Source organism: Bos javanicus, chromosome 16 (genome assembly GCF_032452875.1).
Source record: "Bos javanicus breed banteng chromosome 16, ARS-OSU_banteng_1.0, whole genome shotgun sequence".
NCBI lineage: Eukaryota > Metazoa > Chordata > Mammalia > Artiodactyla > Bovidae > Bos > Bos javanicus.
Window position 1 is genome coordinate 3033018 of NC_083883.1, and position 26152 is coordinate 3059169.

Here is a 26152-nt window from a genome sequence, read left to right on the forward strand (position 1 = left end):
CTCTCCGGGCTCCTAACACAGGGGCGCTGCCTTCGGGAGGACGACCCCCGCTCCTCCAGCCAATGGAGCCACGGCCGGCAGGTCTGGTCCCTGCAGAGAAAGGCTGATGGCTTTTTCTGGTCCCAGCCAGGAGTCATTACACACCAAATGCCTAGTTTAAACAAGTGATTAGGCAGCTCTATTACAAGCACACGTGCTTCCCGCCAGGGAGGGACAGGAATGTCCAGAGGTGGCCGAGGGGGAGGAGCAGGTCCTCAGAGCCTTGTGGCAACGGCTGTCTCCTCCAGAGCAGTCTTCAGGGAATTCAGGGCAAGGAGAGTTCCCGAGGTCCTGAGAGCCGGCATCCTGACAGACTTTTAGACACAGAGCCCACTCCCAACCGCTCAGGCAGCCCACCCAGCCCTCACAGACGTGAAGGCCTCTGCAATTTAATACAGAGAAGCCAGAACTCTCAAGCAGTCTGTGGCTTCGCCTCCCCAAAGACACACTTGAAAAGCAATTACTGGATTTGAGCAACACTTCCTTTGCTTCCTCTAGGAGCCATAGGACGAGGAAAGGGTCAGAAGGGTAAACACAGACAGCAACTCTGTTTATCATAAACACGTCCCCCGTGTCTCTGGAGAGAAAGCCTGCTTAATCTCGAGTTCACAGCTGGACTGAAGAGCCTGGCAAATACCTGAAATCGTGTGTGTGCACGTGAGTGTGGGCATATGGGTATGTTTCTCCTTGAGTGGTATCTATGGCCTCAAATGTTAAGGACCACTGCTCTATTCCTGGGTCAGTTCTGAAGAGGATGGACTGGCCCCTTTCCATAAAATTCTCTTCGTCCTTCAGAAACCAGCAGTGGATTTTGAGGCCTGGATCCCACCAGCTTGAAGAAGGGGTCTAGGACAACTCTGGGGACACAGCAGAACAACCATGACAGGGACACTTTGCCCAGGCAACGCTGTGGCCGCCTCCAATCGAGCGGCGGGGATGAAGTGCCTTCCTTGTCACCTTTTCCCCGCGGTGACAGCTCCATATCTGCTGTTCTCTGTCACCCCAGTGACAGCCTTCTAATGACAAAGGCAGCATCAAAGTCCTATAAATCCCTCCAGAACCCCGGGGGCTAGATGAAGAACAGGCTCAGGAAGCTGGGACCAAACGCTTTACACAGCAGCATGGAGAGAACACAGCCTTCAGAATAGGAAAGATTTGAGCTCAAATCCTACTTCTGCTTCTTCCTAGCTGTGTGACCTTGAACAAATTACTTATCCTCTCTGAGTGTCAATTCCTACATCTGTAAAATGGGAATAATGTCTCACAGGGTTATTGAGGATTCAGTGAGATTGTTGCTGTTCAGTCGCTTAGTCATGTCTGACTCTTTGTGACCCCGTGGACTGCAGCACAACAGGCTTTCCTGTCCTTCACCATCTCCTAGAACTTGTTCAAACTCATGTCCATTGAGTCAGTGTTGCCATCCAACCATCTAGTCAAAGTTATAGATGTGAGAGGCGGACCATAAGAAGGCTGAGTGCCAAAGAATTGATGCTTTTGAACTGTGGTTTGAGAAGACTCTTGAGAGTCCCTTGGACTGCAAGGAGATCCAACCAGTCCATCCTAAAGGAAATCAAACACATCCTGAATATCCATTGGAAGGACTGATGCTGAAGCTCTAATACTTTGGCCACCTGATGCAAAGAGCTGACTCATTGGAAAGGACCCTGATGCTGGGCAAGATTGAAGGCAGGAGGAGCAGGGGTCAACAGAGGGTGAGATGGTTGGATGGCATCACTGACTCGATGGACATGCGTTTGAGTAAGCTCCAGGAGTTGGTGATGGACAGGGAGGCCTGGCATGCTGCAGTCCATGAGTTCGTAGAGTCAGACACGACTGAGCAATTGAACTGAACTGAGTGAAGTAATACTTACAAAAAATCTGGCACAGTGCTGGCACACAGCAGGAGTTCAACAAATGAATTCTATATCCCAGCAGACGTGGCTATGACATGCACACCTACACCCTCCTGCTACACTAGTGCAGTATCAGAGAAAAAGGGCCCCAGGGGAGAATGGCTTTTTGGTAACATGTGAATGGGCCAGAAGCTACTGCTTCCCAAATTGCTGAATCTCCCAATCCTTCATGTGCCCCTGGGGTCCCCTTCTCCTCTGGGTGCTCCATCTGTCACTCAGTCCCTCTGCCTCAGCTCTCTCCTTGTGATGAGGGAAGCCACCAGCTCTCCTTGACCAAATGCAGACCCCGGCTGCTTGAGCAGCAGCCCCAGCCCCATCTTCCCCACCCCCCTCTGCAGGGCCTCCCCTCCTCTCCTCATTTCCTGAGCTGAATAGGAACTAGATGTTCCCTTCTGTGCCTGCAGGCCTTTTAACTCGCTCTGGAATGCTCTTCCATTCACTGCTGGGGAAACTCTTAATTACCGTCCATCGTCAGCTCAACTGTCACCTCCTTTGTGACATCCCTGCCCTCCGTCCTCTCCCTCTCCCAGCACCAACCCCAGCTGAGCAGCAGCCACGGGGTGGCTGCCTCCCGGGCCTGAGTTTCTCCAGGGCAGGGGCTGGGCCTGCTCCACCCTGGCTTCCCCTTCACCTCACACGGGGGTTGGCACATAATTGGTGCTCAATAAACGTGGGTTGCGGAGAAGGCAATGGCACCCACTCCAGTACTCTTGCCTGGAAAATCCCACAGGAGGAGCCTGGTAGGCTGCAGTCCATGGGGTCACCGAGGGTCAGACACAACTGAGCAACTTCACTTTCACTTTTTACTTTCATGCATTGGAGAAGAAAATGGCAACCCACTCCAGTGTTCTTGCCTGGAGAATCCCAGGGAAGGGGGAGCCTAGTGGGCTGCCGTCTATGGGGTCGCAGAGTCAGACACAACTGAAGTGACTTAGCAGCAGCAGCAGCAAATGTGGGTTGGAGGTAAAAGAACAAGTAGTGTGACTGCCCATGCCTGGCAGTGGGGCTGCCCTTAACAGGAGGCTTCCTGAAAAGGGACAGCCCCCCATTAAAAGGTGGCCAGCTGGGGCTCTGATGGGGGAGATCTAACCCCGCGTCTAGACTACATGAGCAGTGGGTGACAATTAGAAGGCGGATCTGCACGTGCCTATTTCAAGCCATGGGGCCAGGGCACAGGGTTTCTGCCAATCACTGCAGACCGTTCTCTACCTTGCACCTGCATCAGGAGGAAGCAGATGTGAAGGGAGAGAAGAGGGGAATTAACCATCAGGAACACTGGCAGTGTTAGGGCAAGCTCTGAGAGGCTGGCATCCTCCACTCACTTCACAGGCGAGGACACTGAGGCTCAGAGGCGACTCACTGGCCCAGAGCCAGGCAAGAAGCTGCACAGAGCTGAAACCGGAGCCAAGATGGTCCCACTCTAGAGCCAGAGCTCTTTTCTTCCCAAGATGCTGTCTTCTGCAGAAATCATAACAGCACCCAGAGGGAAGAATGGGGAAAGGCTCACACTGAAAGGCTGTGCGTGCACATGCATGCCTGTGTGATATTTCCCCTTCATCACCAATGAAGAGAGAATGGATTGAGGAAGGTCTGGACAACCTCTCCTCCCACATGTCCAGATGCAGGTCAGGGGATTTCACACAGGGTTCGGGGTCACAAGGAGAGCCTCTGAGCAGCTGTCACCATCTCCAAGTACTGGTAGGGAATGGCTCTCTCAGCACAGAGACGAACAACCCAGGGGCTTCAGCCCACGCTTGTTTCTATCCCATGTTTGCTTACTTGACCAAAGTCTCAGCCCCAAAAGGATGGGCAGGAAGTGTGGGGAGAGGGAGGGTGAGAGGAGAGGGGGCTCCAGACACAGGGGTGAAATGAAGGACGGAGCCAGGGGCCAGCTGCTTGGACGAAACCAGCCCACCTCAGATTTCAGTACCTTTATTTTCTATCAGAAACATGTGATCTGGAAAATCTTGAGACTCCTGTGTGGTTTTTTTTTTTTTTTTTGCATGTGCACTATCATTTTTTAAAAAATGTTTAATGCTCCTTTTCAAAAATCTACTCTTGTTTCTGTTGAAACTGACAGGAAATCAGGACTGTAGGCACCTAGTTAGTGCATGGCTGGGGGCGCGGTCCCGCGGGGACTCTGCAGTTGAGGAAGGGTGGGACACAGAGAGGGGGAGACGGAGGACCGCAACCACACCAGAGTGAACAGCGACCGTGGAGCGTGCCAGCTTTCCTTGCACACGGGAACTGCTTCAGGTCCACATCAACTTCATGGGCAGCCCCAGCGCCTGAATTCAGAGCCAGGGCCCTGCAGCAGCTGGGCAGTTTTCACAGCTCCTGTTCGGGTGCCAGGAGGGCGGCTGGCTTGCCTCCCGCTGGAGTGGAGGTGCCATGGAGCCTGTGGTGACCGCAAGATCCTGACTCCAGGTGCAAAAGGCGCAAGGAGGCAAAAGCAAGGCTGGCAAGTTAAGGAGAAAAGAAGACCTCGAGGGGCCTGGTGTGGCAGGGTTAATCGCTTCTTTCCTTCAAGAGAGATTTCATGCCACGTTGAATAAATAAAACACTACGCAACTGCAGAAGAGAGGTTCCGCAGCGCATTAGATACCACCACACTCATTCCCGTCTGTCGGTCGCCATCACGGTGACTGATGACTTATCAGAAACCACACTGACATTTCCAAATGAGATGTTTTGATAGAAGTGCCATTCAACAGGGCCAAAAAAGCCAGATATAACCTGAATGTAAATGAGGGACATGTCACCTTTGTTTCACCTACTTAAAGGTTTCTTGTCTGACAACAAGATCTCCAGGAGAGAGCTCAGGAGAGGGGGGCATGAGAGAGGTGGATGGGAAGATGGGCAGGTGAGAGGGAAGGAAGACCACAATCCTGTAAGAGCCCAAAGGAAGAGGAGGCCCGCCCCCGGGAACAGCAGGAAGTCAGGGCAGCAGAGGCCAGGGGACGGCTCTGACTTTCATGCTGAGTCACTGGGCGATGCAGCACAAACAAGCAGCTGCGAAAACCTCGGCCTGCACTGCCCAACATGGCAGCCCCCATGGCCACTGAACACGTGAACCGTGGCCAGTCCAGACTGAGAAGTGCAGTACACTGCTGTCCATGCCAGCTTACACAGGTTTAATGTGCAGAAAGAATGAAAGTACTAGCAAATCTGTTACTCCCATTACATGTTGAAATGATAATCTGGGCTGATACACTGGGTTACACGTTATTAGCATCACCTGTTTCTCTTCACATTTTTAATGTGGCTGTTGCTGTTCAGTCACTAAGTCATGTCCAACTCTTTTGTAACCCCGTGGACTGGCCCTCCAGGCTCCTCTGTCCATGGGATTTCCCAGGCAAGAATACTGGAGTGGGTTGCCATTTGCTTCTCCAGGGAATCTTCCTGGCCCAGGGATCAAACCTGTGTCTCCTGCATTGGCAGGCAGGTTCTTTACCACTGAGTCACCTGGGAAGCCCTTCATGCGGCTACTCCATATATAAAATGCGGTTTGTATTATATTTCTATTGAGGAGCAATAGCATAGACTGCAGTTTAGAAAGATGCAGGTCCAGATCCTACCTCCATCACTCACTCAAGGCTTCCCCTTCCTAGTCCTAGGTAGGAGCCAGGACTGAACACTCCCCAAGTCTCATCACTAACTAGCTGCAGGCTTAACTTTTCCATTGGCCCTCTCTGAGAGTCTGGGAAACTGTTACCCCTTGGCACCTTGGTTTTCTCAGTGTAAAATGAAGGGTGGGCCAATGACTTCTGAGTGTGCCCCAAAGCTCTGTGACCTACCTAACTTCCAGGCGCCTGTTCCGTCACCTGTCTTTGAGAGGGGCAAGCAGCAGTATCGGAGGGAGGTGCAGTGGTGATGTTCCTGACCTCCTAGGGTAGCCTGATGTGCTTGCGTCTTGTGGCAGACACCACGGCTCTGGGCTGGGGTCTGGACCGGGGGCACGGTGCTGAAGCCCCCACATCACCAGTGTGTGCAGCCTGGGCTGTGACCAGCCTCGTGAGCCCAAGTGGGGGATTCAAAGTGCATCTAAAGAAGGTGAGGGAGCATCAGAGCATCGCCTAGTCCCTGGGGAAGCAAATACCCTTCCTAGAGCTGGGCCAGCTCCCAGATACTGCCCACAGCCAGCCCCTCTGCTCTGCTGAGGCACGCACCTCCCAGGCCAGTGCAGGAATAACGATGAAGACCTGGATTACCAGGGGCACCAAGGCAGGAAGGGGGTGCTGACAGCAATCTGAAGATCCCGGGTGAGCCAATACTCCAGACCCCTGACCAAGTCTGGCTGGGGGCCAATGCTTTCTCTCTTTGACCCTGAACTCCAAGGCCTTAAAGAGCAGGGGAGAGCTCTTCTCACCACACCTAGATCAAGCAACCTTTCATGGAGGGTGGGCCACGGTCCTCTTACACCAGAATCGGGTTCAGGGTACTTACTAATCCTGCAGATTCCTATGCACACCCAGACTTCTGGAATCACATTCTCTGGAGGTGAGACCCAGGAACCTGCAAGCTGAACCCACTCTGGAGGTGGTCTTTGACAAGCACTGATGGAGATCCCAGTCAGGGTCAGCCCAAGACTTCCAGGTTGGGGAGTGCCCTCCCTGCCCCCAGCCTGGAGCAGGCTGCATTGGCCCCATCAGCGGGTGAGCGGGGGAGGTTCAAGCATACGTGAAGGACCAGATGTGCATCGCAGGGGAGGGTCGCTGCACCCTCTTGTCGCAGCCGTGTATGTCAGAGCTGGTTCCCACCTGGGGAGCGGGCCATGCCGCGGCAGCAGGGCCGCAGTGGGGATGTCCCAGGTGAGGAACCAGCCATGCTGATGTATCTGGCCTCCCGTCCTCAGGGACAACAGGACGATGGCAATGAGCTCTAAGCGCCCTCAGAGCAGCAGGGGTCCTGACCTTCCCATGCCTTTCCCTCAGGCACAGGTAGGGACGGGAGAGGAGGGACCTGGGCTGGTGGCCCAGCCAAGCCAAGAGGGGCAGGAGCAGGAAACGACCCAGGGCTGGGGCCAGCTGGTCCGGGCGTGGGCAGACCATGGGGAGCACGCAAAGAGAAGGCAGCAGAGGGGCAGTCGCCTGTGTCTCCCTCAGGAAGAGGCGACGGAGGGGCCAGGGCAGGGGCCTCCCTCAAGGCTGTCCTCAGCTGCCAATGTGCCTGGCACCATGGAAGCCTGGGAGAGGATGCTCTGAGAGATCCCTCTCTCTCCTGACTCCCAGTTTCCACCTCCCCACGAGTCAATGCTCCCACCAAACTGAAGGATGGCACTCAGATGTGGGGCTCCTACCAGGGTGCACCAGCAATACCTGCTTCCTCTCCTGTGGCACCAGCGGTCACCTAAGGGGCTGCATGGCTGCCCACTGCAGCGCAGACCTTCACCTGCAGGCCTAATGGGCTCAGGTCATGGGGGTGGCGGCAGCCTGGAGCCAGGCTGCTCCTGAGGAGCCTGGGGCCTCCCACCAGCCCCACCGGGTCCCCATGGTGGGGGACCCCAGCCGAGTCTCCAGAGGGCGCCGTACAGACACCAGAGCCCAGCACCCTGGCTTCAGGAGGGAGGAGAGGGTTTGCGGAAGGCCAGAGAGAGAGAGCCTGGAGAAGGCAATAGCACCCCACTCCAGAACTCTTGCCTGGAAAATCCCATGGACGGAGGAGCCTGGAAGGCTGCAGTCCATGGGGTCGCTAAGAGTCAGACACGACTGAGTGACTTCACTTTCACTTTTCACTTTCATGCATTGGAGAAGGAAATGGCAACCCACTCCAGTGTTCTGGCCGGAGAATCCCAGGGATGGGGGAGCCTGGCGGGCTGCCGTCTATGGGGTCGCACAGAGTCGGACACGACTGAAGCGACTTAGCACAGGCAGCGCCAGTGGCAAAGCCGGGATGAGGAATCCAGATTCCTGACGCACACCTAACTCCACAGGCAGCAGTGACGGGAGCTCAGGGTGCTCTGCGGCAGGGGTGGGGCCAGGGACCAGGGCCCGCTCCCTCACCTGCTGCCAGTCAGGGTCAGAGTCGGTGCTCACTGAAGACTGGCCCATCGGAGGCTGGGGACCCAGGGCTGAATGGCTCCACACACGAGAACCACGAGGCTGGGAGGTCCTCGAGGGCAGGGAAGGGCCTTGTTGGCCTTTGTGCTCCAGCATCTGGCGTGGTTCCCAGCACACATTGACACTGACAGGTGAATGAATGTGAGTGAATGAATCAACCCAGCCAAGAGGGGTGAGGGGCTTGGTGCACTCAGGACTTCGCACACGCCTCATTCCCTGCATCTGTGAGGATGCCAGGCATTGTGCTGGGGGAAAGCCAGGGGCAAGAGAGCAAGGAAGCGCCCGAGGAGACAAGAGGCAGACAGGTAAGCAATAAGCAGCATGGTGGTGTGCGCTCCTTCTGAGGCCAGGCCCCTGAGTGACCTTGAGCAAGTCCTGGTCTGTGCCAGCCCTGGTTTGTGCAGCAGGAGCAGGGTTGAACTGAATGATGCCAAGTTGCTGACACCAACCCCGTGACTCTCCCGGCTGCGGAGAAGCACAGCTTCAGCACAGGAAGAGTGGAGAGGGTGGGCAGGGGCACCCGGCCTGTAGGGGGGAGAGGCTTCCGGATGCTGGGTCCCCAGAGACCGCACGCCAGAGGTAACTGGCTGTGACAGAGGAGCGAGCCAGCAGTCAATTCTGTTCAATAAAACTCTGTTCGTTTAGGAGCCGCGTAAACAGGCAGCTTTCCTGCGGGCCCGAGGCACTCTCTTCCTTTCTCCTTCAGCCAGCCTCTGCTCCGCCCAGCCCTGGGCTGGGCCGGCCACCAAATGGCCCTAAGTCTCTGGCGCAAGGCGGACAGCCAAGGGTTAACTGCCTGCCCAGGTGAGGGCCCAGGGCCCGGACAGCGGGAGGCGGAGGGAGCGGGAATCACTTAGCCTCATTAGTCCAAATTAAAGTCAGGAGTGAGATGACAATTACAATTTGCAGTGGGCTAATTGTTTTCCCTCAGAAGCTGATCGTTGTGCAGATGGGGAAAATTAATTGTTGGAAGTCCCAGGTGGATTGGCTTTGAACCCAGCCGCTGCAGCAGTCCCTGCCTCCTCCCAGGCTGGCCTGCAGTCTTCACCGCCCCTCGGGCCACCAGCTAGCTTGAGGCTTCTGCCCTCTGGAGTCCTCAGGCAGGGAGACACTGAGCATCTGGGGGCTCCGGGAGGAGGAGGGGGACACTGGCAGAGAGGCTGGGCTGGTCAGAAGTCAGTGCCAAGGGCACTGGAGCTGCGGGCGTCTCCCTGCCGGACCTCCTGCCATCTGCTCCGTGGGGGGCAGGCTCTGAGAAGCCTCGTGCGAGTTGCAGAACTTGCCCTTTCCACCGGGTGTCCAGCAATCACTATAACCATCGAACAAACTGTGCCACGCCTACCGCACGCCAAGCACTGGAAAGGGCCGGAGACACTGCAGGGAACGATACCGATGCCGTCCTGCTCATGTGGCACTTGCATTGGGAGGAGAGGGACACACGGTAAACGGAGAATAAATACCTATGCAAGCAAGACACCTGCTAGTGGCGAGGGCTCTTAAGGAGCGTGGGAATCAGGATGCCCTCTGCTGCTGCTAAGTCTCTTCAGTCATGTCCAACTCTGTGTGACCCCATAGACGGCAGCCCACCAGGCTCCCCCATCCCTGGGATTCTCCAGGCAAGAACACTGGAGTGAGTTGCCATTTCCTTCTCCAGTGCATGAAAGTGAAAAGTGAAAGTGAAGTTGCTCAGTCGTGTCCGACCCTCAGCGACCCCATGGACTGCAGCCCTCCAGGCTCCTCTGTCCATGGGATTTTCCAGGCAAGAGTACTGGAGTGGGGTGCCATTGCCTTCTCCAAGGATGCCCTCTAAAAACCCTGAAATCTGCTGAATCCGTTACCTTTTGCACAGCAAAAGGGACAGTGCAGATGTGACTACGGTTGCGGACTCTAAAGGGCAGTGACAGGGATTATTACATGAGGCTCACCTGGTCACAAGTCCCTATTACGCAGGAGTTTTGTCCAGCTGAAGTGGAGGGGGAGTCCAGGCACGCAGGGACTTGGGGTCCTGTTGCTAGTTCGGAGGCACAGGAGCTACGCCCAGGGCTGAAGAGAGGCCTCTGGACACTGACAGCCAGCACGGAAGAAGGGACATCAGCCTCACGCCCGAAAGGAGCTGGGCTCCACCTGCCACCCGCCTAAGTTCACAGGTGGGTTCTCCTAAGAGCCTCCAGATGCGGCGTCCAGCCTGGCTGACAGCTTGATTTTGGCCTTTTGAAACCTGAAGCAGAGAAACCACGAGAACCAACCCAGATGGACTGCTGACCTACACGCTGTGAGACAACAAATGCATGTTGCTTTAAGCCACGAAATTCGGCGTGGTTTGTTCCAGGAGCAATAGAAAACCAACCCAGGAACAAAACAGGATTGTGACTTGGTGGTTCTGTATGCTGGGGTCTGGGAAGACCTCTCTGAGGAGGGACTCGTGGACCCAGACCCGAATGAGGAGGGGGCAGCCGAGGACGACGACCAATCTGTCCCCGGTTCCCAGCTTTAAAGTCCAGAATCCCCAAAGCCAAGTTCCAAGCAAACCAAACGATTGGTCACCGGGAGGCAGAAGGGAGAGCAGGCGAAGACTCTGGGGCGGGGCTTTCTGGTGACCTGGCACAGAACGCATCCCAGGGGAGTCAAGGCAAATATCAGAGCAGGTGACCCGGAGCGGCTGGCGGGCTCATTTCGGAACACCGTCCTCCCGGCGACGGCCTGGTCCAGCCCTCTCCCGGGCGGCTGCCCTCGCCCTTGCTCTGCCGCCTTCTTCAGCCGGCCCCCGCCAGGGCCCAGGGGCCCAAGTGTCTGCCGCCGCTTCCCCAGAGGGTGCGGCACGCAGCCAGCGGCTCAGTTAGTTCAGTCACTCAGTCGTGTCCAACTCTAGCAGGGCAATTCTTCGAGGACAATGAGAAGCTGGGAGAAGGGAAGACAGAGGTAAAGGATGGCTTCAAGCCCTGTCAAAACGTGCCTGGGGGAAGGAAGCCTGAGAAGAGAGGGAAGAGGACTCTAAGAGGCAGCTGCGCCCCAAGCCCGCCCCCCGGGCAGCCCCGCCTTCACACGACCCCATCCTCCGGCGGTGCAGCGTGTTCCCGCCAAACACTGGAGGCAGGCGGAGAGCCAGAGCTGCATAGTAGGACAGCAAAAAAGGACCTCAGCTACAATTCCGGCTCTTTGTCGCATTAGCTGTGCGCTGTCTGGCAAGTTAATTGTTCTGGGTCTCGGTTTTCTCCTCTGTACAATTAGAGTAATACCTACTTTGCCGGCTGGTGGTTGTAAAGATGAGAGATGTCAGAAAGTGCCCCACATGGGGTAGGTACGGGATAAATGGGAGCTATTTCAATTATGAGCACTGAACCTCCCAACCCTAATCCCAGCCCCCTGAATCCATTTCTCAAATCAGAGTGCACGCAAGAATCAGTTGGAGTGCTTCTTAACATGCAACTGTAAGTCCCTGATCGTGCAAGCCTGGGGGTGGGGCCCAGAAACCTGCAGATTGAACTCACTTCTAAGCGGGCGATTCTGATGCAGGCAGCTGGGTCCACACCTGCTGTCCCACGTGGTCCGGCACCGCACTTATCTCAGAAGTTGCCTCCACAGAGGGAAGGAGCTGGCTGGGAGGCAGAGGAGGCGTCTGCCTGGGCAGCCTCCACACCTAAGTAAGGTGAGCTGGTCCTCAGCCTCCTGGGATGCGTGTGCTAAGAGCCTCGGGTGGTCAGCGCTCACCTCAGTCACCTCATTTTGCTTCCCGGCTTTTCAGTGGACGAACCAGAGGCCCAGAGTAGGAAGAGACTGAGCAGGGCCCTCTCACCGGATCCTGGCTTCTGAGTCTGAGCTGTAAGATAAAAGCTACGTAACCACTGGTCCCTCTCAGCGGTGCAGTTCTGTGCTTGGGGAATTATTACTCCAGGAGTTGACTCCACTGGCCCCCGGTGGAGGATGCCCAGGGCTGACTACCTTCCTTGACCTGTAGTCAACTTCTTTCATTTCCAGGCCAGCAGATCTGTAAAACTCTGACGCTGTCCCTACTCCCAGGTCTCATTCACTTTATGGTCTACGTTTGGTAGGAATTCTGTTCTTTCCTGTTTCTGTTTTCCTCCTCCCTTTCTCGTTCCACAGATTCATCCAGGCTCTGATTCTGTGCCTGCTCTCTGTGGGCACTAGGGGTATACACGGTAGACAAGAGCCAGCCCTTCCCTGGGGAAGTTCTCAGCCTAGCAGAGCAGACAGACAGACGGACGCAGGTCTGATTCAGCCCCAAAGGCTGCAACATGTCACAGGGGCGCTGCAGTGGGAGTAATGGAGGGGAGAGCCAGCAGAGGGACTCCTCTCTGCCCTCTGCGCCTCGCTCCTGCCTTCCTCTCTCAGCACGAGACGACACGTATGTAGTCACGTAGGTGCGATATAGCATTGTTATTGAAAAGTGAGGAAAACACATGGAGAAGGTTTAAATAATCTCCTTTTCCCCCTCCCAGTTCCAACTAACCGATACTAGTATTTTGGCGCAGGTCCTTCCAGGCTTTTCCTATGGTAGCAAACATTCTCACTGCTTCTTCCTCTGCCTGGGTTTCACGTCGTCTTTCTTGTTTTGGTGGGGCACACCAGCAAGTTACTTGTTTGAACAAGAGGTGAGTTTCTTGACAATTGGCATGCTTGAAAATGTCTTAATCTCCGTAATTAATTGATGGATTGACTGAAAATATAATTTCAGATTTTAAAAACCTTCCCTCCTGTGTTTGGAGGAATCTTTCCATTATCTGCTGGCTGCCAGGGTTCTGTTGAGAAGTCTGCTGTTATCCTAAAGCCTGTAGAATCTTCATTTATCACCAATATTTTGAAATTTTAAAATGTGTCTTTGTGAAGGCCTTTTGTCACTAATTATGCTGGCCACCTAATGGATTCTTGTGATCTGGAAAGTAATCATTTTCCTTTAAGAAACATGAAATATATTTTAAGTTTATAAGAGTTCATTCTTGTTCTTTACATTTTCACTGTCTGCAAATCACCCAAATGTCCATCAACCGATATATGGATAAATAAAATGTGAAATATCCATACATGCAATATTATCCAGCCGTAAAGAGGAGTGACATACGGATAATGCCACAATATGGATGAATCTTGAAAACATTATGCTAAGTGAAAGAAACCAGACCCAGAAGCCGCATGTTGCATGATTCCACTTAGGAAATGTCCAGAATAGGTAAATGGACAGAGACAGAGAGTAGATTAGTGGCTGCCAGGGGCAGGGGGAAGAAAGAATGAGGAGTGATTGCTTTCGGATGCGGGGCTTCCTGGGGATGATGAAACATTCCATAATTACATAGTGGCGATCTGACCTTGTGGATACCACTAAGACCCACGAAACTGTTCATTTTTAAAGGACCAATTTTATGGTATGTGAATTATCTCTCAATTTTTTTTTAAAGGATGCTTGTTCTTTGGGCACAAAAAAATCCTCCCTTATTTCTCTGAGGATTTCAATCGTGATGGTGGTGGTGTTTACATTTTCTTTTGCTCCCTGCATAGTTTACGGTCCTCAATTTGTTTTATGTTTATTTTGGCTCATGCTTTTTTATTTTGGATGCCTTCCTTAAAAATCTAGTGGTGCTTGGCCGATGGCTCGTATTTACAAGTGAGGCATCTGGAAGCTCTGCGTGCATGTGTGGATTTCACCAAGGGAGGTGTCAGTGGAGCCCCCCAGATGCCACTGTTTGCCCAGTCACTGGCATTCAGGGAGCCAACAGGGAGAACAGGGCAAGGGGGTCTCCCCATTTGGCTTGCGAACATTCAGCACGTGCCCATTTTTCAATAACCTGCTTCGTCTCCACCCACGCTTGTAGCCGTGTTCCCACGCCAGCACTTCCTGGGTTCAGGCTCTCTGGAGAATAGTGCTCTCCAGGATGCTACTTGGTGGTGAAAGGGTGAGGAATCACTCTTCTGCTTCTGGCCCTACTCCTTACCCTATCGTCAGATGCCACTGATTTCTGAGCCTGTCTGTGGTTCAATGGCGGGAATCTGTCCATTGCTCATTGGCCTCTCCATCGGGGATCTCTAGGTTCTACCTGCTCCATCAAGCCAAGTCAGTTAGCTTCTCAGCTTGCAAAGCTGCACGGACATCACCAGTTCACTTTGGTCTCCTGCCCCTTGCCCTGTGGGCTTGCACCCCTCCTCTGCTCTTGTTTACATGCGGCCGCAGAGAGAAACATGGATGAGTTCAGCCTACCCCGTTCCATCACCGTCCCTCTGTGCTATCTGCTGTTTGAAAAGCAGTAGACACTTGGCATTCTCAAGTTTATCAGAAAGTGGCTTACACTGCAACCAGCAGCCGACATCTGACATGAAACAGTGCGTGGCCTTGACTTGCAGCCTATTGAGTCAGATTCAGGGAAACCTCCCGGTAAGCTGAGAGTTAGGTAACTTTGCCCTCATTAGCTATCCTCGTTACATTTCTCAGCCATATGTTACTGTGCTTTACGGGGAAAATTATAGGGTAGTTTTTAATCCATTGATTCATGACGGGCTATGATGTCTCCCTTGAGAATGTCAAGGGTCTAGTGTATCTTTGTCACTATAGAAACTTGTTCCCTGGTGACAATCAGGCTTAATTAAAGACATTCACAGTGGTAGGATGCACATCGATTCTGGCTCTGGTAACGGGCAGGGAGCAGTCCCTGGAGAACTGGCCATACTCAACCTCACGGCCAGTTTCACCCTTCAGGGTATCTCCTAGATCTCCTCTCTACACGGGCACCTCACCCCACCCTAGCAAGGGGCCTGGCTTGAAGCACTTCAGCTCAGAGAATGCAGAGGCAGAGGGGGAGTCTGTCTGACCCACCAAGATTGGATCATCCAGGGCCTCCTGGAACTGCTCCCAAATCCAGCCTCCCAGCACTTCTGCTTCATGCTAACCCAAGCAAGGGAGAGTTGGCTCAGAGTTCTTTCTGTGGCCACCAGTTCTTAACTTTCAGAGTGAGGAAGAGGAAAGGAAATGGATGGTTTTTAAGTTACATGTGTTTGTTTGGCTTTGAACCCCAGACCACAGCATATTTACTATGAATGAATAGGGTTAAGTGCTTACAACAGCCTGGCTCCTGGTAAGTGCTTTACAAGTGTCTTCTACTGTTATTATTATTACAAAAGCTGTATTTAGCTTACATCCATAAGAAAACAAATTTGCATTCCCCGCCTCTCTGCAACTCCCTCAGCTCGGAAAATGTGTAAGGTCTCTCAACCCCGGGATTGAGAACTCCTGGGTCTTTGACTCCTCTTCACAAAGAGCAAGTAAACGATCCTCCAAACATTTTGCTTGTTGGTGTTCCTCGTTCACTAGATCGGTGCGCGGACTCCCTGTCACCTCGCCTGGAACCAAGTAGCTGCTGTCTGTAAAGCACTGGTGAGCTCTCCCGGCTGCCCCTTGCAGTCCAGGAGACAGGCAGGCCGCCCCTCCCAGGCCTTGGCCTGCTTTGTACCTCAGGCTCCAGGATGTCCTGGGTGGCTGTGGAGCTCGGCCGGCTCCGTCCCCGCGGTGTGAGCTGACCCCCGCTCTCCTGCCCATCCCGCTTCTTCCTCCCAGTGTCCCCTCCCTCTGCCAGGCATGTCCTCTTGCACTTGCTGTCTCTGACCCATCCTCTCGCTTTCTCTCTTCATGTCCCCTGGGCTGGGAGCCCCACAGGGCTCTCTACTTTTACAGTGTGAACACTTAGCGTGGGGCTGGGCGCACAGATTTTCAAAAAGTTTTTTCCTTCCTTTTTTGGAATAATGAGCTCTTCTTTCTGCATGGTGCGATTCGGCATCTGCTTTGTGTCCCCTACCTGTACCCCCTGCCCCACCACCATCTCACACTCGGCTCACACCCTGGCTGGCTTCCTCTCGAAACCTCTCTGACCGCCCCTCCGCTGGGCTGGGAGCGGAGGAGCTGGTCTTCTCAGCACGGGGGAACCCTGCAGACCTCGGCGGGAGGGAAGGGCCTGAACAGGCTGCACAGCTCCGTGTGTCAGGACTGATACCTACTGATGAGGACTAGGCTTGTTCTGTGCAATTTCCATCTCATTTGTCTTTTCATTTGTAGCTAAAATTGGCCAATTTCATCTGGAGTGTGCCTGGACTCTGGCAATCTGCACACAGCAAATGCGTGTCCCTAGGAGCTGTGACAGGGAGACGGCAGGGGAACAGGCCTGGGTCCTCTGGCGGCACAGTGCTGGGTCCTGGGCCTCCAGAAACACTAGAGCTTGAAGGATGGTGACCAAACATGACACCTCCAAGGCCTGGGGTGGAGGACAGGGAGGAAGGTGCAATGAGGGGGGGTTAGGGTTAAGCTCAGAAAAAACTTGGGGTTTTTCCCCCCTTTTTTCTTTGTTCCTATCTCGAGGGAGAGAGTAAAGTACAGGCATTCTCCCTGGTTAACCTGGCCTTTGGGGGTCAACACACAACACGTGTGGAGTGCTGTGTCCCGGGGTGCCCTGCAGGATCTGGACTGCTCTGATGCCGGCGGGGAGGCGGCCTTCACGGACCCTCCATCCTGCTTCTGCATGCACGTGGGGATTATTCACTGGACGGCTTCTCCCCAGCAATGCTTTGATTGTTGCTGCCTCTCCTCTAGGCAATGCAACCAGTGCTCTCCAAATCATACCTAATTAGACCAGCAAATCAGTGCACTCGAGTCATCACCTCACTCTCCAAGCACAAGTGGAAACGCTGTTTGGATTATCCGACAAGGAGCATGTTGTGTCTGTTGGTGTTTCCTTGGATTATCCACTCTGCTTCCCGCCTTCCGTCTACTCCCTAATGGAGAGGCAGGATGCAACCCCCACAGGCTGGCATTCATCTTCCCTGCCTGACCCTCTCGCAGGCTATTTAGCTGTTGTTGCAAGACCAAGGAGAGGAGAAAAATGAAAGCAGGGCCCAGAGAGCAGTGAGGGCAAGTGGGACTCTTAGAACCGGATCCACCGGTAAGTCAGGGCAAGAAGAAATGACCTCAGCCTTTGAGAGGTGGAAGACTCCTCAGATGGCAAGGCCAGATGGATGGACCACCTGGCTGGGCTGTTGGCAGGAGGAGGCCAGGCTGGGAAAGCCTCTGGAGAAGTCTAGGAGCCCAGGTCCCAGGAAGTGAGGCAAAGATTACTGGTGTCAATGCCACCCCATCTTAATGAAAAGATTAGCAATTTTCCCTACCCTCCCTCGTTCCTTTCCTCCCAAAGCACTGCAGGAAGAAGAGAAGCCAGCAGACCAGCCGCGTAGCAGACAGCCTCCCTGGCCCGCTCCCTGCTGCCCAGGCACATGCTGAGCGCCCTTTCCCAGACCTGCTTCTCCCTGTCTGCTCCCTGTCCTCTGAAGGGGCTGATGGGCTGGGCAGGCGCTACCCCCTGTGCCCCCCAGCGCTGGGCCTCTGTCCCCACCTCGCCCAGCGGCCCGTCTTCTCTTCCTTCGCTCCGTCTTAAGGAGAGGGGTTTTCTCTCTTTAAACACCCTTTAAACACACTCATCCCTTCCCACCTCCAGGAAACTCAGTCCTTCACTAACCCTCTCTCCATCTTTAAAACCAACAATAAAAATGCCATTTTGGTCTGCTCCTCCTCCTAAATAGAGGCTTAGAAAAGTGCCCTGTGAGCTGCTTTCCAGTCTCACCATTCTTCTCAACCTGGCAGCATTTTCTTCGCTTTCAGCCTCCAGGAACCCTTGACGGAATCAGCCACTCAGCGAGGAGCCCTTTCTCTGAGGAACCCTCTCCCCGTCTTCCGTGCTCCCAGTTCTCACCCCCGTCTAGGACCGGCCTCCTGCAGGCTCTTCCCCGCCCTCCTTGGCCCTTCCCTGGTCCCCCCCTTGTCACACTGGCAGCACCACCCCGGTGACCACCAAGTGCTGTGATCTTTTCTCTCCACTCAGTCCCTAAGCTACCAAACTCCAACTCGAGTCCTTCAAACACTGGCCCCAAATGAGACACGCCACACCCTCTCCCCGGCATCAGCGGAGCCCCCAGCGAGCCATCCTCCCAACACCCACGCTGCCTCTCCACCCAGCACTCCACGCTCTTGAGGGAGGCAAGCCAACTGCTCCTTCGAAGTGGCCCTGACCACAGAGAGTGGTCATGCTTTCCTGGGGGTCTGAGGACACCATCCCAAGGGGCCTGCAGAAAGGTCCCAGTGGCTCTGCAGTCTTGGTCTGACTCTGTGAACTTCACGCCGGACCCACACTTGCTTTTCTCTGGCGTTTCCTCCCTGAGCCTCTGAGTCAAGGAGGAGCTACCCCCGAGAGGCACACCCACCGGGCTGACCTCCTCCAGGACACTATCTCCAGTTAACAGCCTCTTTTTTCCACCAACCGTCACTGGTGTGCGGGCCTGCACCATTTAGTTTGGTGTTTAAATCACTGCTTTGAGGCTGGGTCAACACCATAAGCAGTTCCTTGAGGGCAGGGCTCACCTTTTTGTTTGACCCTCCAACACGCACCCTTGGTGAGGACTTGACTGGACTCCTGGAGGAGGGATGGCACAGGGGCTTGAGCAAGCCCGTCCCTTGGGTGCCGTGCCCAGGTGGAGATAAGTCCACCTTGCGGGGCCCTGCCAGTCACTTAATCGCATTTGGCTCCACACCTGAGGCTTCCAACTGCTCCACAAATCCTCCTTAATTAAACCTCCAGATGCCCCTGCTGAGGGACAATAACTCCGGTCCTCTTCGATGGGCAAAAATGCCCTGGTGGCCTTCTTGGCTTAGGGTGGGTACTTTCAGGACCCAACCATGGTCTGTGCAGCCTGCACCAGCCAGCCTGCCTGGAGCAGCTGAGAGGGCGGGGGTGACAAGCAGGAGCTGGAAGGGCCTCTCTCCATTGTGCTAAAATGAGCCACCTGCAAATTAGATGCAAAACACCACGCAAATATGGCATATATTAATTTGGAACCAACAGCTTTGGGCATTTTAGGCAATAAAATGCCAGCCCTGTATGTGATCATATTTACTGCCCCAATTTTCCTTTTCTGATATTCCAAGTGAAACTGAAAGTGCGGTTATGTAAGCTATCAAATGTCTCTCTTGCAAATGTCTAGGCACAGGGATAAGTTAGACATTACTGCTACCTATGTAAACAGATGCAATTGCAGCCACATCCTCATGGCAAACATCACTGAATACCTACTGTGTGTAAGACACCAGGCTGGGAACTAACAGAAGAGCACGAGGTGCCCTCAGCTGAGCTTAGTACAAGAGACATCTATTTGGTGCCTACTACTAAACCCTTATGAAATGCCAGCTACTAGTTATGTGACCCTAGCAAGTGAGTTTTCTCACCTGAAAATGGAGTAATGCAAATATACTTCAGGGGGTGAGTAGTTAAACTGTAGTGCATCCCTATCAGGGAACACCACTCAGCAACAAAGAGGAGCCAACTACTGATACAGGGAACAACCTGACTGAACCTCAAGGAAACTGTGCTGATGGGAAAGAAGCCAATGGCAGAGGATATAGACTGCATGATCCCATTGACGTAACATCTGTGAAATACCACCACAACAGAGATGGGGGACATGTTAGAGGTTGCCGGACGTTAGGGATGGGGGTGTGTAGCTATGAAGGTAGCAGCAGGGAGCCCTGTGACCGTCCAGTTAAGGATCCTGACTGTGGTGGTGGTTACACAAAGCTACATGCACGATGACATATGGATAAACTGAATTTCATCAGTGTCGGTCTCCTGGTTTTGATATGGAACTGTAGCTACATAAGATGTTAATGTTGGGGGAGGCTGGATGAAGCACACTCAGGAATTCCTGGTACACTTCTTTGCACTTCCAGTGAATCCTTACTTATTTCAAGACAAAATGTTTTTCTGAAAATAGGGTATATAGCACCTACAGGATAAGGTTATTTTGAAGTTCAATGAATTAATATAGAGCACTTCACAGAGCATCTAGAACATGGCAAGCCTTCATTACCTGTTGTTACTTCTTCCTGCCAGTTGCTGGGAGAACCACATCAATAAGTCACAGAGACCTCTGTTCTCAAGGAGCTTCCAATCCAACAAGATAGGAAGACACGGGAAAGAGATTTTTCATATGGCATGCTGAGTGCGCTAGTACAGGGAAGAGGTCTCCAGGCTTCGGGGAAGCTTTCCTGGGAAAGATGTCACCAGGGCTGAGTGCTGAAGCACAGGGAGAGCCGACCAGGTGAGTGTGCGTGAAAAGCACCCAGGCAGGGGGAAGAGCAGAGCAAAGCTTAAGGTGTGGGGCGGCAGAGAAGGGCATTTAGGGGGCAGAGAGCGGTAGGGAGACACTGCAAAGCAGGCAGGAGCCAAGTAGGGAGCTGCGGATGCCCCGGGAGCCCGGAACCCTCCATCCGGAGATGGGCATGGAGGCCGCTGTCCCATGCCCTCCTCAGTCACCTTGTCCTTTCCTCTGGATTCCCCAGGCACTCTGCTCCTGGGGTCGCCAGAGCCTGACCGGTCCCGCTGTCTTGCACTGAACGAGGGACCCTAAGAGCCTGGGAAAGGTGAGAGGCCCGTGCAGGCTCCGCAGAGCCCACTGGGATCGCCCTGAGCCGCGCAGCAGGTAAATCTACACAAACCAGATTGCATGTCACTTTCCAACCCACCTCCTCCCTCCCCACCCATGTAGGTCTGTCTGTTTTTTTTGGTACCACTCCTTCCATTCCTATCAATAACCCAGAACTTGTCTCTTTTTAGAATACAAGCATGAATGGAGCAGGGCAGAGAGCACAGAAGTGGGGCCACACTCACTAGGTTTGAGCTTGACTCTTCGCTGACCAGCCCCATGGCTGCAAGTAAGCCACTAAACCTTTCTGAGCAGTCGTTTCCTCTGCTGTGAAACAAGTGATCATAACACATACCCCAGCTTCCTCATAGGGGTGGCTCAAAGGCCTTTAAAAAACACCATGATGACATATGTGAAAGAGCTTTGTAGGCAGAACTATTGGTGAAGAGGAGTCTACCCCTCTGGCTGGAAAATCAGAGTAAATCTTCTTTGAAGCTAGGCAAGGTCTTTAGCTGGGGTAGGAGGGTGAAGGGAAAGGAGACAGGAACATCAACCCTGCTTCCTTTTACAGTAGAACACAGGTAAGGCAGTGGTCATCTGGTCTACCAACACTGCATTTGGGGTTGACTTTTCCCTTCACCTTTTCTCATGAGATCCTTTTTGTATTTAAAGATCTTTCACTAAACTCCCCAAATAATTTTTGTATACCTGTGTTACAAAAGTGAACTTAATGGCCAGTGTGTCTCACGGGGTCACAGTCTAGTGGCAGAGACAGACATTTGTCCAACAAGCACCCAAGCATACAGGACACTATGAGTGTGTTCAAGAGGCCTGAAGAAATTCTGGAGGCACCCTGGGGAAGCTTTTTTTAAAAAAGAGTTATCTGAGTTGCGATCTGAAGGCTAACTAGAATTGAGGGAGAAGTATGGAGTGGGAAGAGTGACGCAAGGCCAGGGCACAGCATGTGTGAAAACCACGAGTCAAAAAATCTAGCAAAGAATGGCAAGAAGCCAGTGTGCAGAGTGCAGAGCATGAGGGTGTAGGGGCACTGGGAATCACTGGGGAGTTTCGAGGAGGGAAAGACTGGGGCCAGATCAGATCTGCGTCCATAAGAGCATTCTAGCAGCTATTTGGAGACCGGATTGGCGAGGGCAGATGTAGACACTCGAATCAGAAGGGGGTTCCAGTGTCCTAGGCAAGAGGTGAAGGCAGTGTGGAGGGAGTGTGTAGATGGGGAGTGGGGGACATGGGTGCTGTTCCAGAGACTGGACAGGGCCTGTGGGTGGACTTAGCAAGTCCATCCATAAAGGGGTAAACGGAAGAGTTGACAACGACTCCCAGAACAGAACTGGCTTGAGGTGGTGCCATTCAAAAACCAGGCAACGCTGCAAGGGGACCAGGCAGGGGAGCGGAAAGGCAGTGGAGATTTAGGAGGACCGTGACTCTGTCTTTAGATATGCCACGTCTGAGGTTTCTCGAGACATCCCGCTTAGTCAATTAGGCAGATGGACACAGGGATATGGAAGTCAGAGGAAAACACGCAGGCGAGACACCCACCTGCACAGGGCTGATAGTACAAGCCTGTGCGGTCATTAAAAAATACCTTGAGCCAGACTATAAGCAATGCCAACGCTGAGAGGCAGAAAAGGGAAGGATGAGTCAGCAAAGAAGATCTGGAATAACCAGGAAAGCCAGGAATAGGGGGTCAGAGAAGCGGAGGGAAAAGAAGTGTCGGAAAGGAGTGAAAAACAGTTCTGAGAACTAAAAACTGTTGCCTGCGCTTAGTGCCATGGAAAGCTGTTTCATGGAGGCGGCGGCGGCCAGGCAGAGCCGGGAGAGGGAGGGGCGGGAAGGCAGAAACAGAGAGCCAGCGCAACCAGCCAGTCCTCTCAAGCCGCGCGGCCCCTAAGGAGCAAGGGGGCTCGTGTTGCCCCACGGCAATGCTGGGGACGCTTTCTGTTGTGGTTGGAGTCAGGAGAGGCATGAGCATGGCTGGGAGGACGTTCTGAGACCAGAGGACAGGGTGTGCCGCAGTCGGAGCAGGAGCTGGGCCGCGGGGGCCACACCGCCTTCCCCTCGGCTCAGACAGGCAGGAGGAGCAGGGCTGGGCCATGGGGGCCACACTGCCTCCCGCCTTGGCTCAGACAGGCAGGAAGAGCAGGGCGAGGCAGAGGCAGGTGGGCTTCCGGGCTTGATGAAAGAGTTGAGGTTGTCCTCCTGACGCTTCTGTGTCTCTGTGAAGTAGGAAGCGAGGTCTTGAGCTGAGAGTGAGGGTGTAGGTAGAGTTTGGGGAAGGAAGGTGTGAACTAGTCATCGTGGAGAGTTGAGAGGGAGATAACCATAGGAATGTGGTAGGAACACCAGGCAGTTCTGCAGGGTAAGTTGGGTTGGCGATGGTGAATTTTTACAGGTCCCAATCTGCCTCATTTTGAGTCTTTTTCTAGCAGATTTGTTGACTGGATGCAGGCAGAAAGCAGCAGATAGCGTGGTTAATCCAGAACTGGGACTTTGCCAGTTCTGGGACAATAAGAAGACAGTCAGGAGAGTTTAGGATATTGGCAGGAGAGTTCTTAAAGTGATGGAACATGGAATCTCTCTGGATTCAAAGAAGAGTAGGCAGATGAAGGTCACGGATGGCAAGAAAGCAGAGGTGCCAGTGGACCGAAGACTCTAGAACATAGGTCCCAAAGGACCCACGTCCATGTGAACCAAAGGTCTCAGTGAGGTTAAAAATGGCTGCGTGGGAGTCTGAGATAACAAGCTGGGGGGCTAGGAGGTGGTGGCCAGAAAGCAGGGGACTCCATCAGGTGACCTCCAGGCAAGGGAAAGATCCCGTGTGTGACCTTGGGAGTGGCCGGCTGAGGGGGAGGCCCGTAAAGGGGCTGATGGGCCTGGGGGTAGAACTCATTGCCCATTGAGTCACTGAGCTCACTCCGAACGATGGACAGACTTGTTCCAGGGGAGGATGCCTAGGGGCAGATACCAAAGGCTTCTATGAACAAGAAGGCGCTTGGTGATGACAGGGGGAGGTGGAGATGAAGCCTAATTTTATGAGATTTGGGGAAGAATGGTCTCTTAGGGGAATTACATTCCCTTGCACCTTAAGTACTTTCTCCAGAGTGGAAGGTCAGAAAGGAAAGCGGAAAGAGTCTTGAGAAGAGGCAACAGATCGAGCACAGGGCCAGAAGTCAAATGAACACCAGTCCTGATGACACTTACATGCTGTGTGGCCTTGGGCGGGTCCTTCCCCCTCCCCAAGCCTCAGATTTCACATCAGTAAAAATAGGCTGGGGAATTGGCTAAGCTAGTGCTCCCCAATCCACATTAGGGAGCCCCAGGTGGGTTACAGGCATGCTCAGACACGGATCCCCCCAGCCCCGAGTCAGAGTTCCTGAGCCGCTGTCATCATGTCTGTGTGCTGTTCCGTGCACAAGAGGGTGGGGAAGCGTGGGCCAGACTCTCCAGGCCCAGCCGTCTCAGTGCTCCATCTCGGAAGGGGCTGTGGGGAGGCCCACGGAAGAACAGACAGACTCCGGCTGCAGGCAGAAGCCCATCTGCTGGCAGAGACGGAAGCCAAGTCCCCAGCTCCCTCCTGCCCCCTGCGCCTCCCTCCCAGCAACAGCTTGAAGGGCTGGGATCTACCCAGCTGCCCAGGTGAGCCGCAGCTGCATCTGCTCCTCTTCCGTCCTGGGCCTGGGGGTCACCGGTGGCCCTCTCAAGCCTCCACAGCAGCTTCTGGAAGTGGAGGTGTGACCTCCTCCTGGCTCCTGCACAGACTTCCCGGTTCTAAAAACAGGCTCCGCACTTCCAAGGAGGCAGGCAGAATGTCTCACGGTACCTGACCCAGAAAGAGCCTTCACAGTGCAGACCGTTCTCCTGGGGCCAGCCACTCCTCGGAGACCCACAGGAGGGCACTACAAGGCTGACCCTGGGCTCCCCTCTCTCTGCACCAGCCCTCCTCAGCACCCCCCACCTCCTGTCCGACACCAGTGCTTAGGGACTGCACAGGCAACTTAGCCATGCCCTAATCATAATATTAGGAAAGACCGCCATCTGGCCCAGGACTTTGTACACAGTAGGTACTTGGTAAATATTTACTGAATAAATGAAGACTCTTTTCAAATACTTAAAAAAGAAAACCTTACCAAGCCCACCAGAATTGTTTAAATTATTGATCACATTGCTCCTATTTATTGGTATAGATAAAAGATTATATCTTAAATTCTTTGATAATTATTGGTGCCAGGGGCTTCCCTGGTAGCTCAACTGGTAAAGAATCTGCCTGTAATGCAGGAGACCCTGGTTCGATTCCTGGGTCAGGAAGATCCCCCTGGAGAAGGGAGAGGCTACCCACTCCAGTATTCTTGGGCTTCCCTGGTGGCTCAGACAGTAAAGAATCTGCCTGCAATGCGGGAGACCTGGGTTTGATCCCTGGGTTGGGAAGATCCTCTGGGGGAGGGCATGGCACCCCCCTCCAGTATTCTTGCCTGGAGAATCCCAATGGACAGAGGAGCCTGGCAGGCTACAGTCCATGGGGTCACAAAGTCGGACACAACTGAGCGACTAAGCACAGCACACTACTACATGCCAATTGTTGAAGGGTGAGCTGGTGCCAATTGTTGAAGGGTGAGCTGGCTTCATTTCCAGAACCCTGTGAAATGGGTCTGTTAATCCCATTTTACAGATAAGCAAACTGAGTTTCAAAGAGAGGTTATGAGATATGTCCAAAGTCATAGAAGTGGTAGACAGTGGCTCTGGGACACTAACCCAGATACATCCAACTTTAAAGATGGTGTTTTTTTCAACACACCAAGCTACCTCTCACCTAAAGAGACCAGAATGAAGACAGAAGTGAAGACGGTGGCAGAGAAGGGTGAAGACTGTGGGGCACACAGGCAAGGCTCCCCGATGCCTTGCCCGAGGCAGCGGCTTCGAGGCTGGGTAAGCTTTGCTGAAGAGAGGTGCAGAGAGTCAGGCCCTTGCTCATCCCTCCCACTTTGATTGCTTGGCTGGATCGCCCACTGCCTATGCGAGCTGGCATCCCACTTAGCACGACCTGGCTTGGTTCTCTGAGTGTGTGAGGCCAAGACGCAGCAAAGACCTGTCGCCTCCCCACAAGGTGGAGAGACTCTCTGTCTAAGAGGGACCCTTGTTCTCAGGGCCCAGGGAGCACGCCGGAGACGTCAGAGAACAGAAATGGTCTGACCTGCACGGATGGACATGGCTGTCAGCCCATGCCTGCACGCCACTGCCTGACAGGTGAGCAGCTGTGCTCCACATCTGTCTGTCCATCTGCATCTCAGGGGCCTGCAGAGAGCTGATGCTCCTCAGAGAGGGGGGCCCTGGACCTGAAGGACCTCCTTTGCTGCAGGTGTTAATTAGTAGAGAACAGGAAGGGTGGGCTGGGAAGGAAAGCATGCCTCGATTGCCATCCCAAACCTGAACCCCCTCCCCACTGCCAAGCCCCCCTCTGCTCCCCCACAAACGCCCCTAGCTCTGCCTGCCAAGCTCTGCAAATTACCACACATGCCAATAAGTCATTAGGAACCAGAACAGCAAATGTGGGGTTGCCATGGAGACCAGCACCGGGAGCTGGCAGCCCCGGGGACCGGCCTGTGGCCCCGGTGTGCTGCACGCAGGGCTGGCAAGACCGAACCGCCCAGCAGAAGGGAGAGGCAGCCC

The 26152-nt window shown here is 53.8% G+C and overlaps 1 protein-coding gene across 2 annotated transcripts in view; it reads right to left on the minus strand.

The window, feature by feature from the left end:
* LRRN2 (leucine rich repeat neuronal 2) overlaps window positions 1-26152 on the minus strand; it is a 61276-nt gene that overhangs the window by 20056 nt on the left and 15068 nt on the right. Inside the window, exon 1 of one of the 2 annotated variants that reach the window (XM_061381957.1) lies at window positions 9937-10892. The exons of the other annotated variant lie outside the window; for it this stretch is intronic. The gene's annotated coding sequence lies outside the window, so the exon portion shown is untranslated. Of the gene's footprint in view, window positions 1-9936; window positions 10893-26152 lie in introns of those variants that run through there. 2 annotated transcript variants of the gene reach the window in all.